The sequence below is a fragment of the Sander lucioperca genome, chromosome 20 (assembly GCF_008315115.2).
Source record: "Sander lucioperca isolate FBNREF2018 chromosome 20, SLUC_FBN_1.2, whole genome shotgun sequence".
NCBI classification, from domain to species: Eukaryota; Metazoa; Chordata; class Actinopteri; order Perciformes; family Percidae; genus Sander; species Sander lucioperca.
Window position 1 is genome coordinate 17,215,169 of NC_050192.1, and position 13,507 is coordinate 17,228,675.

Genomic DNA, 13,507 nt, shown 5'->3' on the forward strand with positions numbered 1-13,507 from the left:
CCCTGCAATGCCCGACTACGTCCTGCTGCGTCCACCGCGTCCACCCATGCTCTGCTGTGCCACGCTACATCCTGTACCGTCATAACCCCAACCGTCAGACACCGCCCACCAAGAGTCTGGGTCTGCCGAGGTTTCTTCCTAAAAGGGAGTTTTTCCTCGCCACTGTCGCAATAGCCACTGCTAATGCTTGCTCTTGGGGGAACTATTGGAATTGTTGGGGCTTTATAGAGTGTGGTCTAGACCTACTCTGTCTGTAAAGTGTCTCGAGATAACTCTTGTTATGATTTGATACTATAAATAAAATTGAATTGAATTGAATTGAAATAGAAAATTTCCATGTTTAAAATACGGGATGCAGAGAAGAGAATAACCAGTCCAAACTGGGAAATGTCTTCATAAGCTTAAAGAAAAACAAATCACACATGTATATATGAAGGGTAGACATTTCTGAAGGTGTGCCACCTCAAATAATTTTGAGATTTTTCACAATGCTACATTCCAGTATTTGAATGAGCAGATTGTCCCCAGTGCAGAACATACACTTCTCGGTACATATATAGAGGTTTACTCCTCGACGCAGTGGCCGCATGTTCAATTCCGACCTGCGGCTCTTTGCTGCATGTCATTCCCCCTCTCTCTCCCCTTTCATGTCTTCAGCTGTCCTATACAAATATAAAGGCCTAAATTGCCCAAAAAAGAATCTTAAAAAAAGATAACATACACTGCTTCCTGAGGACATACTGTCATGTTGGAGGAGCGACATGAAGAGACTGTAATCTGATGCTCTCCATCGATGACTGAAGACAAAGACTGACTCTCTATCTATCTATCTATCTATCTATCTTCACTTTCTCCTTTTATGTCTAAACATTCCCCTAATCCCCGTTCTCTCCTGCCCTCTCCTCCTTGTTCTCCTCTTTTCTGTCTGTCTCTGTATTTCTTTCCTCTCTCTCTAATAGAGTGTGAATGAGTGAGGCAGTGTAATAAAGTTTGAGAGAAGCCGGCCAGCCAAGTCTCCCACCTCAACAGTCACGCTCCTCCCCATAACCAGGTTACACTGTGTGTGTGTGTGTGTGTGTGTGTGTGTGTGTGTGTGTGTGTGTGAGAGCTGCCTGTTTATTGTGGCTCAATTACCTAGTTTAGTTGCAGTTTAGTTTAGTGTGTGCTAGAAAGTGTCTATCTGCCTCAGCTCAATAATCATACTACACACACACACACACACACACACACACACACACACACACACACACACACACACACACACTGCAGCAGGCTATACTTCATAACTAGTGTGTGTTTGTGTGTGTGTGGGTGTTCAGTCTGGCTTCTGCCTCCTTACAGTCACGCAACAACCACATGGACTATAACCTGATTAGTGTGTGTGTGTGTGTGTGTGTGTGTGTGTGTGTGTGTGTGTGTGTGTGGGCTTGTTTAACTATATTTGTTGGGTCCAAAAACCGGGAATACAGTATACTTGTGGGGTCCAGACAGCTTTGTGGGGCCAAAATGCTGGACCCCACAAGGTTAAAGGTCTGTTTGAGGGTTAAAACTTGGTTTTAGGATTAGGGTTAGAATTAGGTTATGGTTAGGGTGAGGGTAAGGGTTAAGGATAGGCATTTAGTTGTGATGGTTAAGGTTAGGGTAAGGGGCTAGGGAATGCATTATGTCAATGACGGGTCCCCACAAAGATAGTGCCGCACACTATGTGTGTGTGTGTTTGTGTGTGTGTGTGTGTGTGTTTTGTGGCCTCATGTCTTACAGTTTCCTCTCCCTCTCCATACTACATACCCATGTGTCGTTCATCATAACATAACATGATTACTATGTGTGTGCATGTCTGAGATGTAATAAAACAAAGACATAATAACAAAACCTCGGCAGGATTTTTCTTCATCATTCAGAATTACTTTATTTGACAGATACAGCACATGTGCAGAAATTCATCTGGTTTTACACTGAAATCCCAGCAGCTAACACAGTAATGGTTCACACATCTTGTGCTGCAGATTCTATTTCTATATGACCCCACACACACACACAATTTGTGAAAGTAGATTTTTAGCCAGAGCATGTCTCAATGAATGGCAAGTCCTATTCGTCCACCTCTTTGGTCCAGACTGAAAAATATCAACAAACTGCATGGATTATCATTTTGTACAGACATTAATTTTCAAGGCAGGATGAATATTAATCCTAATTGGTGACTCACTAATCTCGCATTGCCAGACCTTCCTCCACAGCGCTGCAAAGGAGGGTCTGGCTAGTCCGCACAGCATTCCAGCATGGTAGAAAAACATGCTCTGGTTTATTACCATTTCTTCAAACCAATCACAATCGTCTTTGGCCACGCTAAGCGCTGGACGGAGCAATGGTGACGCTGCAAAATAGCCTCAGGAAGGAACTTGTTTTGGTGGTGTGGTATATTGACAACCTATAACATTCTATACACTTTGTTTTAAGAGTTGGTATAAGGAGGATGCATGAACTTTACTCTACATTCACTGAGAACATCTGGAAATTGTTAACATGAGCAGAGGTCCCCCCAAGACAGAAGAGACCTTTTTTGGAGTTGTGCCAGATAACAGGCATTGATTGGTTAGTTATCCGTCCAATGATATACTTACAAAATTACGTCCTATGTTGATACAATGCATAGGATATATACGTTGCTCACACAAAGAAAAGTCAGAGCGACAAATTTTGAGGTTTGGGTTGGTCGTTCTCCAAGCTCTCTGCAGGAGTTTGTAAAATTGATGCTGAATCTTTGCTTGTAATAAACCTTTTTATAATCAAGAACAGTGTCGGCGGATTCCTCTTCATACAGCATCACAGCATTACTATTTAAGACACCACAATTTTGGCGACGAGGATGGGATCGGTTGCATCTCCCAGGTCATCATTTCATCATGGGCACTCAGGGACTGACTCCCGCTTCATTGGTCGACTATGAGGTGAGCTTTCTCACAGATTTGGGCGCTGGTCAGTTCGTGTGTGACTCTGTGTGTGCGTTGAGGGATTGCACCGTGTCGAATCTGTGTGTGTTTTGTGTAGTGATTGCTGTGTGAGGGGGAGGTTCCGTTTTAAATTTATTTGCGTTAAAATCAACGCAGACAGAGGGAAGTGTGAGTTAACATAGAGAAATAGAGAAAAAGGAATAAGAGGAGAATATAAAGCAAAGGCTTAAAAAAGTTAGAGAAACAGAGGAAAAGGAAATTTAAGTGAAGAAATAGAGAAAAGGGAGAAAAAAGTAAGGGATTAAGGAATATTCACATAGACGATGTGAAAAGAGTTTAAGGAATAGGCAAATTGGATTAAAGAAAACAGTTTAACCCTGGCCAGGGCAATTTGGCTTAAACAACAGAAAGAAAAAGGAAACAAGAGAAAACAAAAACAAGAAGTAATAAAGAGAAGATAAAAGGAATACAGAAAATAACAGGAACAATAAATAGAAAACAGGAACAAAGAATAAAGGATAACGCCGTTAATCTGATAAAAAGCCCTTTGAAAAAAGGCGATCTTAGGATGGGCCGTAGTCTTGAACTTTTACTAGAGAAAAGTTGAAGTTCTTTTACTAGATAAAAGTTGAAGCCAGTTCAAGGAACTGAAGTAGGCTATGGAATGTAGGCCAAATCGATACATTGTTGACGAATAGTGTCCGAAGCAGACATCCCATTGGAATTCTATAGCTTATTTAGGTAGCAAAATAATAAGAAAACAGACACAAGAAAAACAAAAATAAAGAAAAGAACAATACGGCGGAAAGCAGACTCTTTTTAGGAATTACATGCATGAATGATGTCGACTTTTGTGTGTATGAGAGAGGGTGTGTGTGTGTGAACAGTGGTGTTTCTGTTTCTAGGTTGTGCATGCGTCATAAGGATCCTATATTAGATAGATATATACATATATGTTTTGGTTGAGAACAGGAGTCTAAGTTATCTGTAAGGTTAAGATATTCTCTTCATTATGGCTAAAAATATGAGTCTCTTTTTCAAGAGAACGTTTTCAAATGTGTTAAAATGTATGAGCCTTCTTTGGGAGGACTTTTGTTTAATAATCTTATGAGTCTTCTTCGAAGGAGAACGTTTTCAAAAACATATAAAAACTTATGAGCCCATTTGGAGGACGTGAAAATAGACTAGACTATAGTAAACTTAAGAAGCTTCAAATTAGTTTTATTTGTGTTTCATGTTTTGTGTTGGTTTGTTTTGTCCTGTGTCATTGTTGTTTTAATGTGGTCTGTTGAAGGGAAAAATGGAGACACAATAGGTCTGTCTGTTGAGAGAATTTGTAAGAATCATTAAGTTTTCTCTGATTTCTTTGAGATCGTTTAAACTGCTTTGTGATAGCATATTGCTATTTGCATTATCTGCCGCTTTGAAACTAGTAAGGTTATGCAATTTTATGTTGAAGTAAGCTGAGTGATTCTTTAGTTATTCTTCTTGGTTGAGTGTGAGCCTAGGTGCTCTGGAGTTCCTCTCACTGTGAAATCACACTGCTGACTGATCTGCGCATGCCCAAGAATGCTAAGAATTCAAGTTTTCACAGAAAGTTTAGGCCACTCCTTACCTGCACTAAAGGGCAGAGATGGAGCGGCTAAAGGAGAAGGGGGGTTGAGTGCAGCTCAGTAAAACATTAAAGTGGCTGTTGCTTGACTATGAAACTATGCGATTAAGATCCATTCAATTTATAAATGAGAGTTATGTTGATAAAAAAAGAGAGAGAAAATGTCATAAACACCTAGAGAAATGGCATTAGAATTTGAAATGTCCTTCTAATTAGGAAGCCTTAATTATGCTTGCTTCTGTAGCATGAAAAGAAAGATTGGGAGAAAGATTTGAGGATAAAAGTAGGATAAATAAGGCTCAGGCCTGAAAAAAAAAAGGAAAAAAAGAGAGATTAATAGCTGGCATAGGTGATTTGCTGGAACTCAAATCAGTGATTGATCACCCTGGATTAAGAAAAGTCCAGCCTCTATACCTCTATTGAAAGTACGAGATGAGAGGACTGATTGATGGGCTTCAGGATTGTCACCTCTGCCATTTTAAAATGTTGGACCACTTGTTTTGAGTGGTGAGGCATCTAAAATGATTTTACTTTGAATAAAACAATTCAAAATTTGATAATACTATAAGGTTTTTGATTTTGCTAAAGTTCTCCACTGTCACATGTGGTTATGTCATTGCACCAAGGAAATGAGTGACATTTGTGAAGGTGGAAAACAGAATGAATGAATCTGATTCCTGTGAAGAAACAGCAAGTCATTCCATCCTAATGAAACAACAGACTACAGAGAGTTAAGAATGGGTAACAATTGTTACAAAAGATGGTCAGGAAAGCTGAGAGAAGATGTTAAGTGTATGCTGTAGAAAGAGAAAAGAAAGTTTTTTGGGACAATGGAAAAAAGGCATGACTTTAAGAGAAAGTTAAGGGTACAATAAGGTACTAAGGTGGTTAAAGACAGAAAGAGAGTGTTGTGAAAGTGACAGAAAGACAAAGAAAGAGATAAATGTACTTTTGAATTAGGATACTGGAGTTCATACTAATATTGTTGTTACAGAGACAACTGTAGCATTGCGGTTACAATCTACAGGAGGGTAAATGTTTAGATGAAAATAGTAAAAACTGCTATACCACAAGCACAAAACTTAGGGAAAAGAGATAAATTATGTAATTTTCAGGAATGACTAGTGGTAATTTTCAAGACAAATTGCTTTTCGATATTACTGTAATCTGACATATCATAAGAAATGAATTAGGATTTGTGTAGAACAAACATATGTTTATGAAATATGATGTTTTATTGTTGTTAGACTGTTCAACAAATATATAGGTCTATAAGTCCAGTTGAAATGTTTAGCTGTTTAAATGCTTAGTTAGTTGACAGGACTGTTGGGATCATTTCTAGTTTCAGAAATGTGAGGATTTTTCTACATTGTTACTTTTGATACTTGGAGTACATATTTTATGATACTTTTCGTACTTAGGTAATATTTTTGTAGCAACATTTTGAATCAATGATGTCATAGGTTAGAAGCAAGAAAACTAAAATGAGTATGATTAAAAGTATAAGTAATGCTTCTTGGAGGTGTTGTGTTTTGTGTTTATTTAGTGTGCCTCGATGGATGTCAGAGCAGACCTGTCTCACTCCTCTACAAGCTGATTTGGTAGTCAACTTTGGTCCCATCCCCCACCCACTTGCACCAGAAACTGCATCTGGAGCTGGAGCAGCAGAGAAGGAGGGGCGACAGATTTACAACTGTCCATGGTTAAGTGACTGAATTGGACACCCAGATGGCTCTCAGGGCATGACCAGAGACTGACATTAAAGAAGTAACATCACACATGCCTACAAAGTATTTTAGTGAAACATTCACAGATGAACTAATAATTGAGAAGCTGAAACAACCATAAAGATGAATCCAAGCTCCAAAAGTAAGAAGAAAATGACACATCTGGAAACTAAGGGCAGACTGAGGTTTAGCAAGACAAAGGATGATGATGATGATGATGATGATGATGATCAGAGTGATTCAGAAGAGTGTTATGAAAGTGAAGATGGAGACAGCGATGAAGATTTGGAGAGCAGAGGAGCTACAGGATTTCATCCTGCAGCGATTAGCATAGAAGAGATTGAAAGAAACGATTGCGATTGGAAGAGCACTTTGAGAAGCTAAAGATACAGAGGGACAAATTGCTGAAAAAAGGATCCCAGAAAGTGGAGAAGAAGTATACATTGCGCCCAAGACAAAGGGGCACAAGGAAGAAGAGGCTTCCAGTGATCATTCAAGATTTGGAGTATAAGCCCTTGCAGAACACTGATATGTCAGATATTCTTGATAAATTGCCTACTCTTCAAGAGGGAGCACATCCTTGGATTGCAAAGTTGGAAGAAATTACGACGGGAACACAGTTTTCCATAGGAGATATCAAGAGACTTTTGGCTAATCTCATTGGGATCCCAGCTATGGGAGAAATCTTCCAGAGAGCAGGACTTAATCGTTATGTGAGGACTTCTGTATATGATCCTGAGTTGTTGGCTGCAAGTAGAGGTCGTCTGTGGAGAGCGCTGAGAGATGAGTATCCAACAAATGTACATCCAGATAACGTCCTGATTGAGCCATTGGGACAAGAAGAAAAACCGAGAGTTTATGTGTCAAGAGCTTATCGAGTGTGGAGAAATATTACAGGAAATGATCCAGATCTGAGCCAACTGGAACAGTCAATTTTGCGAACCAAACTGCAGGAGGGGCTGCCCCTACCAGTAAGGAGTAAGCTAGCAGAAGTAGTGGGACTTGGAAGTATGACAATAGGTGTTTATACAAATCAAATAGCCCATCAAGTGAAGCTATATAGAAATGAGCAGAAAGAACAGGACCGAGAAACTCTTAGAAAACTCAATCGAATGCAGCTGGTGGAGAATAAGAAGGACAAGAAGCAGGTTTTGGTTGTGCAGAATCAATGCCCACCAAATCAACAATTACCGCCACAATTCCAGTCAAGCCAGTTGCCCCAACCACCACTAGTGGTTCCAGTTGTTTTATATCCACAGCCAGTTTTTGGACAGATACAGAACTGGAGAGGAAGAGGACGAGGAAGCTTAGGCAGAGGAAGAGGAAGAAGATTTGATTCATACTCTATGCAATCACCACAAGCGTGTTTTAATTGTGGACAGGATGGACACTTTGCCCGTGAGTGTAATAGACCAGGAAGAAACTCCAGAGGAAATTACAGAGGACGATACAGAGGCCAGTCAAGGTCATTTGGAGGACTGGTGAACCCTTATAGGAGTCTGGAACCAGGATTCTAGAGATGCCCAGAAGATCTGAAAGGGGGTGTCAGCTGGTGTCATCAGGACCAGAAAGAGATCCAACAATTGAGGATCAGGACAGTCACAAGTTGGTACAGATCTGCACAGATGAGCGTTGACATCAGCAGACTGACCAGAGAAAGAGGGAGGAGTGAGAGAGATCGGATTTGCTCTGACGCATCGACGCATTGACGCATCAACACATACAAAGAAGGTAATGCACCAACAAACACACAATTTGAAAATAAAATTACTCTAAAGAAGTAATTATTTTTGCTTTTAAAATAGAGTTACTCCTATGTGAACACACCTATGTGAAGGGTTAAGACATCTAAATTAAGCAACTTGGTATGAAAACCTTACATTTTGTCAGTATCTGGTGAAATCTATTCTGTTAAATTTGTAATGACTTTCCTGTGACAGCGTCTAACAAGACTAGTGACAAATATGTTACTTTGGTTGCTGTGTCAGGAAATGTTAAAAGAACATTTCACTGTTTTATTTTTGTGGTCTAATGACATAGGCAACTTTTGAAGATGTTTCTATTATTTGAGTGTTGCCCAGATAATTTATTGGGAAGTAATCTCATGTATGAATTTGAATTGGATTGATGTAAAGTTGTTACAAACAGCAGATTAAGAGTGCTGTTCTCAGAATTTTGTTAAAAGTAAGCTTAGAACAATTGTGCAACTATAAGTAAAATAGGGATGCATAGGGAATGCATAAAAACATTAGCAGTGATAATGTGAGAAAGGATAAGACAACTCCCAATCACAGATATAGTCTACTCAAATTAAAAGTTGTTTGCATTGGTTTATTTGTTGTTTATAGTGTACCAGTCATTTGTTCATGATTTCTCTCTAAGATTTGCGAATGGAAATCAGTTATTATAGCCCAATGATGGACCAGCATCTTTTGTTATTTATATAGAGGTTTAGAAATCTGATTTGAATTTCACTAGTCTGCATAAGTTGCAGTGGTGTTATTGAAGTATGTAGGGTTAAAGGGTAAAAAACAAATAATAATAACTTACAAAAACTCCAGAGTGAAGCTCTGTAGTTTATTGAATTTTGATAGTGATTACAATTGGAGAGGAACGATTGTTCTGCATATTACAATAGCAAGCAGACTTGGTTTGTCTTGTGTCTAATTTAAATAGGAATGTCACGTAGATGAGGTTGACAGAGTTGGACATGAGGAGATTTATTACACCCACTATCTGGTAACCAAACAGTGAAGAAAGACTTTTGTGTGGTACTTTGTAGAAAGCAAGTAATTACATGCTACAAAATGATTGGCTAAATTTCATTTAAAATGAGGGTTTGGTTTAATTTTTTTGTTTTTTACTGTATGCTTTTTTCACATTTCTTTGAATATTGTAGTGATATATAGTGTCTTCTTATTAGTCGAAGGGGGGAAATGGAATGTGATTCATATTATTATGTATTATTTTTGATATTATTAATTTTTATTTTTATTTGATGTTTTTAATTTTCATGTGTTGTTTTGCAAACGATACTGGTCAGTGTTTTCTTTTCTTCCAGAGCATATGGGGTAATGTGCAGAGGGAGATTCAGATACAACTATGGACAATATGAAGGAACTAGGAGACTTCTAAACCAGGACCGTGTGGATCTGTTCAGATTTCACCACATCAACATTGCCGAGAAGCTGCAATGTAGTGGACTACATTCCTGTGTTTGTCTGATATATACATGTTTGCAGAGTAATACATACTTTGTATAATATTCTTGCATTGATTGTTTGAAGAATGATGTTTTCTGTCATGAAGTGAATATATGGAGACCTCAGATGTTTTTCTTTTTTTTGACGCTTAGGAAAATGGGGTCTAGGAAATAGAAGTCCTTTTTCAGAACCGAAGGGTCGACCTGCCTGAATTTGGACATTGTTTTGATTTTATTTCATTTTCTGAGGTTTTTACATGTATTTGCTTAAACCATAATTCTACATGATTTCATAAAGATTTATTTTCTAATTGATCTGGAGTACTAAGGTGGTCGCCTAGGCAGAGGGACCGTGAGAGAGTTTTCCTATCTTGATTGATTGATGGTTACTTGGAAAGGAAGCTGCCAGATGGGTTTTTCGCTCTCACACTCCAACGATTTCATTTTGTTACACTCTATAAGTTTGTTTACACCTCGAAAGTTATATTATAAGGAACATGTTATAATGAGAAATGTTATTCCTACTCTTCTTGTTTTTCGAGACTTTATTAAGTCTCGAAGGGGGGAAATGTGGTATATTGACAACCTATAACATTCTATACACTTTGTTTTAAGAGTTGGTATAAGGAGGATGCATGAACTTTACTCTACATTCACTGAGAACATCTGGAAATTGTTAACATGAGCAGAGGTCCCCCCAAGACAGAAGAGACCTTTTTTGGAGTTGTGCCAGATAACAGGCATTGATTGGTTAGTTATCCGTCCAATGATATACTTACAAAATTACGTCCTATGTTGATACAATGCATAGGATATATACGTTGCTCACACAAAGAAAAGTCAGAGCGACAAATTTTGAGGTTTGGGTTGGTCGTTCTCCAAGCTCTCTGCAGGAGTTTGTAAAATTGATGCTGAATCTTTGCTTGTAATAAACCTTTTTATAATCAAGAACAGTGTCGGCGGATTCCTCTTCATACAGCATCACAGCATTACTATTTAAGACACCACAGTGGAACATGTGTACGTTCAAAGGTTGTTTTAGTCATGCAACAGAAAACTCAGATTGGACAGATAGTCTAGCTAGCTGTCTGGATTTACCCTGCAGAAATCTGCGGAGCAATTAACCATAGTTCTCAAAAATCCACCAGAGTTTAGAACGCCAACACAAAGAAAGAGGAAGGTAACGGACATTCGGCCGAAATGAGAAATACACTTGAACAATCCCGGGACTGAAACATCGTGGATATAGACTAGTGACTCACTGAGTTTTCCTCTAGCGCCACCATCAGCTCTTGTTTAGAACCAAAGTTTGGATTAGTTTATTTTTTTGTAAATGCATGGCTTATAGTATGTTGTTTTTACTCATATTTGGGCAAAACTTAAATGGGATGTCTGGGTTCGCACTATCTTTATCAACCTTTAAATTAAAATTACTTTACCACTTCAAGATGTGGGAGACTAACATCTGCTGGACTTAAAAAAGTAAAGCATGTACTACTTCTTCTTTTCAATATAGTTAAATTGTTAAATGTTAAATTGTGGAAGAGGTATATAGCTTTAACTGGATCTTTAAGGGTTAGGTTTGGGTAACCCTAACCCTAACCCTTTGTTTGGGTTAGTAAGAAGACTTAGGGTTAGTAAGAAGCGATGTTAGGGTTAGGTTTAGTAGTTAGCTGTAAGAAGATATATTTATGGATATATGACACTGAGTCTTGAATTGTGGGATCAGTGTACAAGTTTCAAAGTAACATTAAAACGGAGAAGGGTGATCACCAAGTTTCCCTTTCTTCATAACGTTTCCCTCCCCAGCTCTTTGAGTTCTGGAGCGTTGGATATACTGTATATCGCACAGCCCCTCCAAGCCCAAGGAGACCCCATGAATTCTCAGCTGAGCATAAATCAGCACTTATCCAACTTCATCAGCAAAACAGGTGAACAAAACAATAAGTTGGCTCTGTCGGTTGTTTGTCTTTGCCTTCAGCTCATTTCCATGGCAGCAGCAGCAGTAGTGCAGGCTGTTAGTACGCTGCAAAAAATAAAAAGCTTAGCAAATTATAGATCTATAAGCTTATTATCATGGAAATGAGATAGATTGCTACCATAGATAGTTACACAGGGGAGGATTTTGGAGGACTCTCTCAAGCTATTACACTTCAAAAATGAGCTTAGCAGCTTGTACATCCTTTCCATCAATGGTTATGATATAAAAAAGGAAAAGTTGGAGGTTCATGGATGTTGAGATGGATGTATTTGTTAACTCAGTTGGTGTGTCTAAATGTTATCAGAGATTCCATTCGTCTGTACTCTGACAGTTGTCATGGCATAACTACAACCCAGGGAAAACTTGATACTATCGTCGCTTGTCTCGGAGCTCCCAAGGTTTGGCCGCTCGTGCACATGAATCTACAGAGTTGAAGACTCGGCTGCAGTATACATGTAAAATGAAAAGGCATACCTATCCTCGCCGCTTCAGCACCGCTTCGTTCCATCATTCGCCCAGCTCACTCTGTGGTCCGCCGCTGGTCAGCGTTGGTACTCCGTTGACAGTTCATTTGTCGACATCTAAGATGCGGACAGTAACATTAACACAACTTGGGGGAGGGAGGGGGGGGGGGGGGGGGAGGATTCTCCTTCGCGACACTCAGAAGGACATGTCTTTATTCCTGAACTCCGAACGACAACGTCCGTTTTGTAAACTTCCCAATCTCTGTGACGAGGTAAACCCGTCCTACCTCAGACTGGCAACCAATAGGAAGATTTTGCCCTGACCCAGTTTCATTCTTGACGTTGGGCATTTACATGTGATTAACATTACATTTACATGTGATTAACATTATATTTTCTTTGTTGTATTTCAAATTTACTATTAGACCCGAACCTCTCATGTCAATAGTCTGCCTTTTTTAACAGAGGGGAAAACACTTGTTTGACACAACTATAATGGCTTTATCTAAAAAGGTTTCTTTTGGTTTAAATATGTTAACCAAATCAGCTGAAATAAACAATTTTAAATAAATGGTGCGTCCACCATAACAGTGTTATGTGTATAATGGCTTATGGATTGAGGTTTGACACTGGTCTAAAAAGGGACTTACACGGAAGGGAGAGGTTTTTACGCTCTCCCACTTTTGCCGCTAGCGGGAGCGTGCCTATGTTCCCACAGCCCTATGTTCCCACATTTCTAAGAATTAGGGTTAGGGTTAATGTGGGAACATAGGGCCTAATTTTCAGTGAAAAAAATTCTTAGAAATGTGGGAACACAGGGCTGTGGGACCATTGGGCTGTGGGAACATAGGGCTGTAGGACCATTGGGCTGTGGGAACATAGGGCTGTGGGACCATTGGGCTGTGGGAACATAAGGCTGTGGGACCATTGGGCTGTGGGAACATAGGGCTGTGGGAACATAAGGCTGTGGGACCATTGGGCTGTGGGAACATAGGGCTGTGGGACCATTGGGCTGTGGGACCATTGGGCTGTGGGAACATAAGGCTGACCCCCCGCTAGCGGTCCGTGTTCGTCCTTGCTGCTCTGCTGCTCCCGTCACTTCTGTCGCCTCGTTTTTCTCGTCCATTTCTCCCTGTTGCCTCCGTGCTGCTGTAGCTTCTCGTTGTTCCTTGTACCTCCGTGCTACAGTGGCTTCTCCTGCTTCTCCTGCTGCTCCTTGTTTTTCCTCTCTTCCTTCTTCCTCTCGTCTCACACAAACACACACACTTGGTGACCGCTGGCCTGAGGGGGGGACAAGTCTGTCGCGGGGACTGTTGAGCGTTGCGCAGCCTGCGGTCTCTGGGGTGGTGTTGAACCAAGCCTCGCTCTCCCTTTTCCCTGTGAAACTGTCACGGTGTGCCCAGAGGAACGCCCTGGTAGGTAGGCACACACATTAGACAACTCTTTCTATCACACTCAATACCAAAAAACACTACGTGTTATGTTTGCCACAGATTTAGAACAGCAAGACTATTCTTGTATGACTCTTTCTACTTAATAGCATGGCGACACACCTACTTTGTTAGCC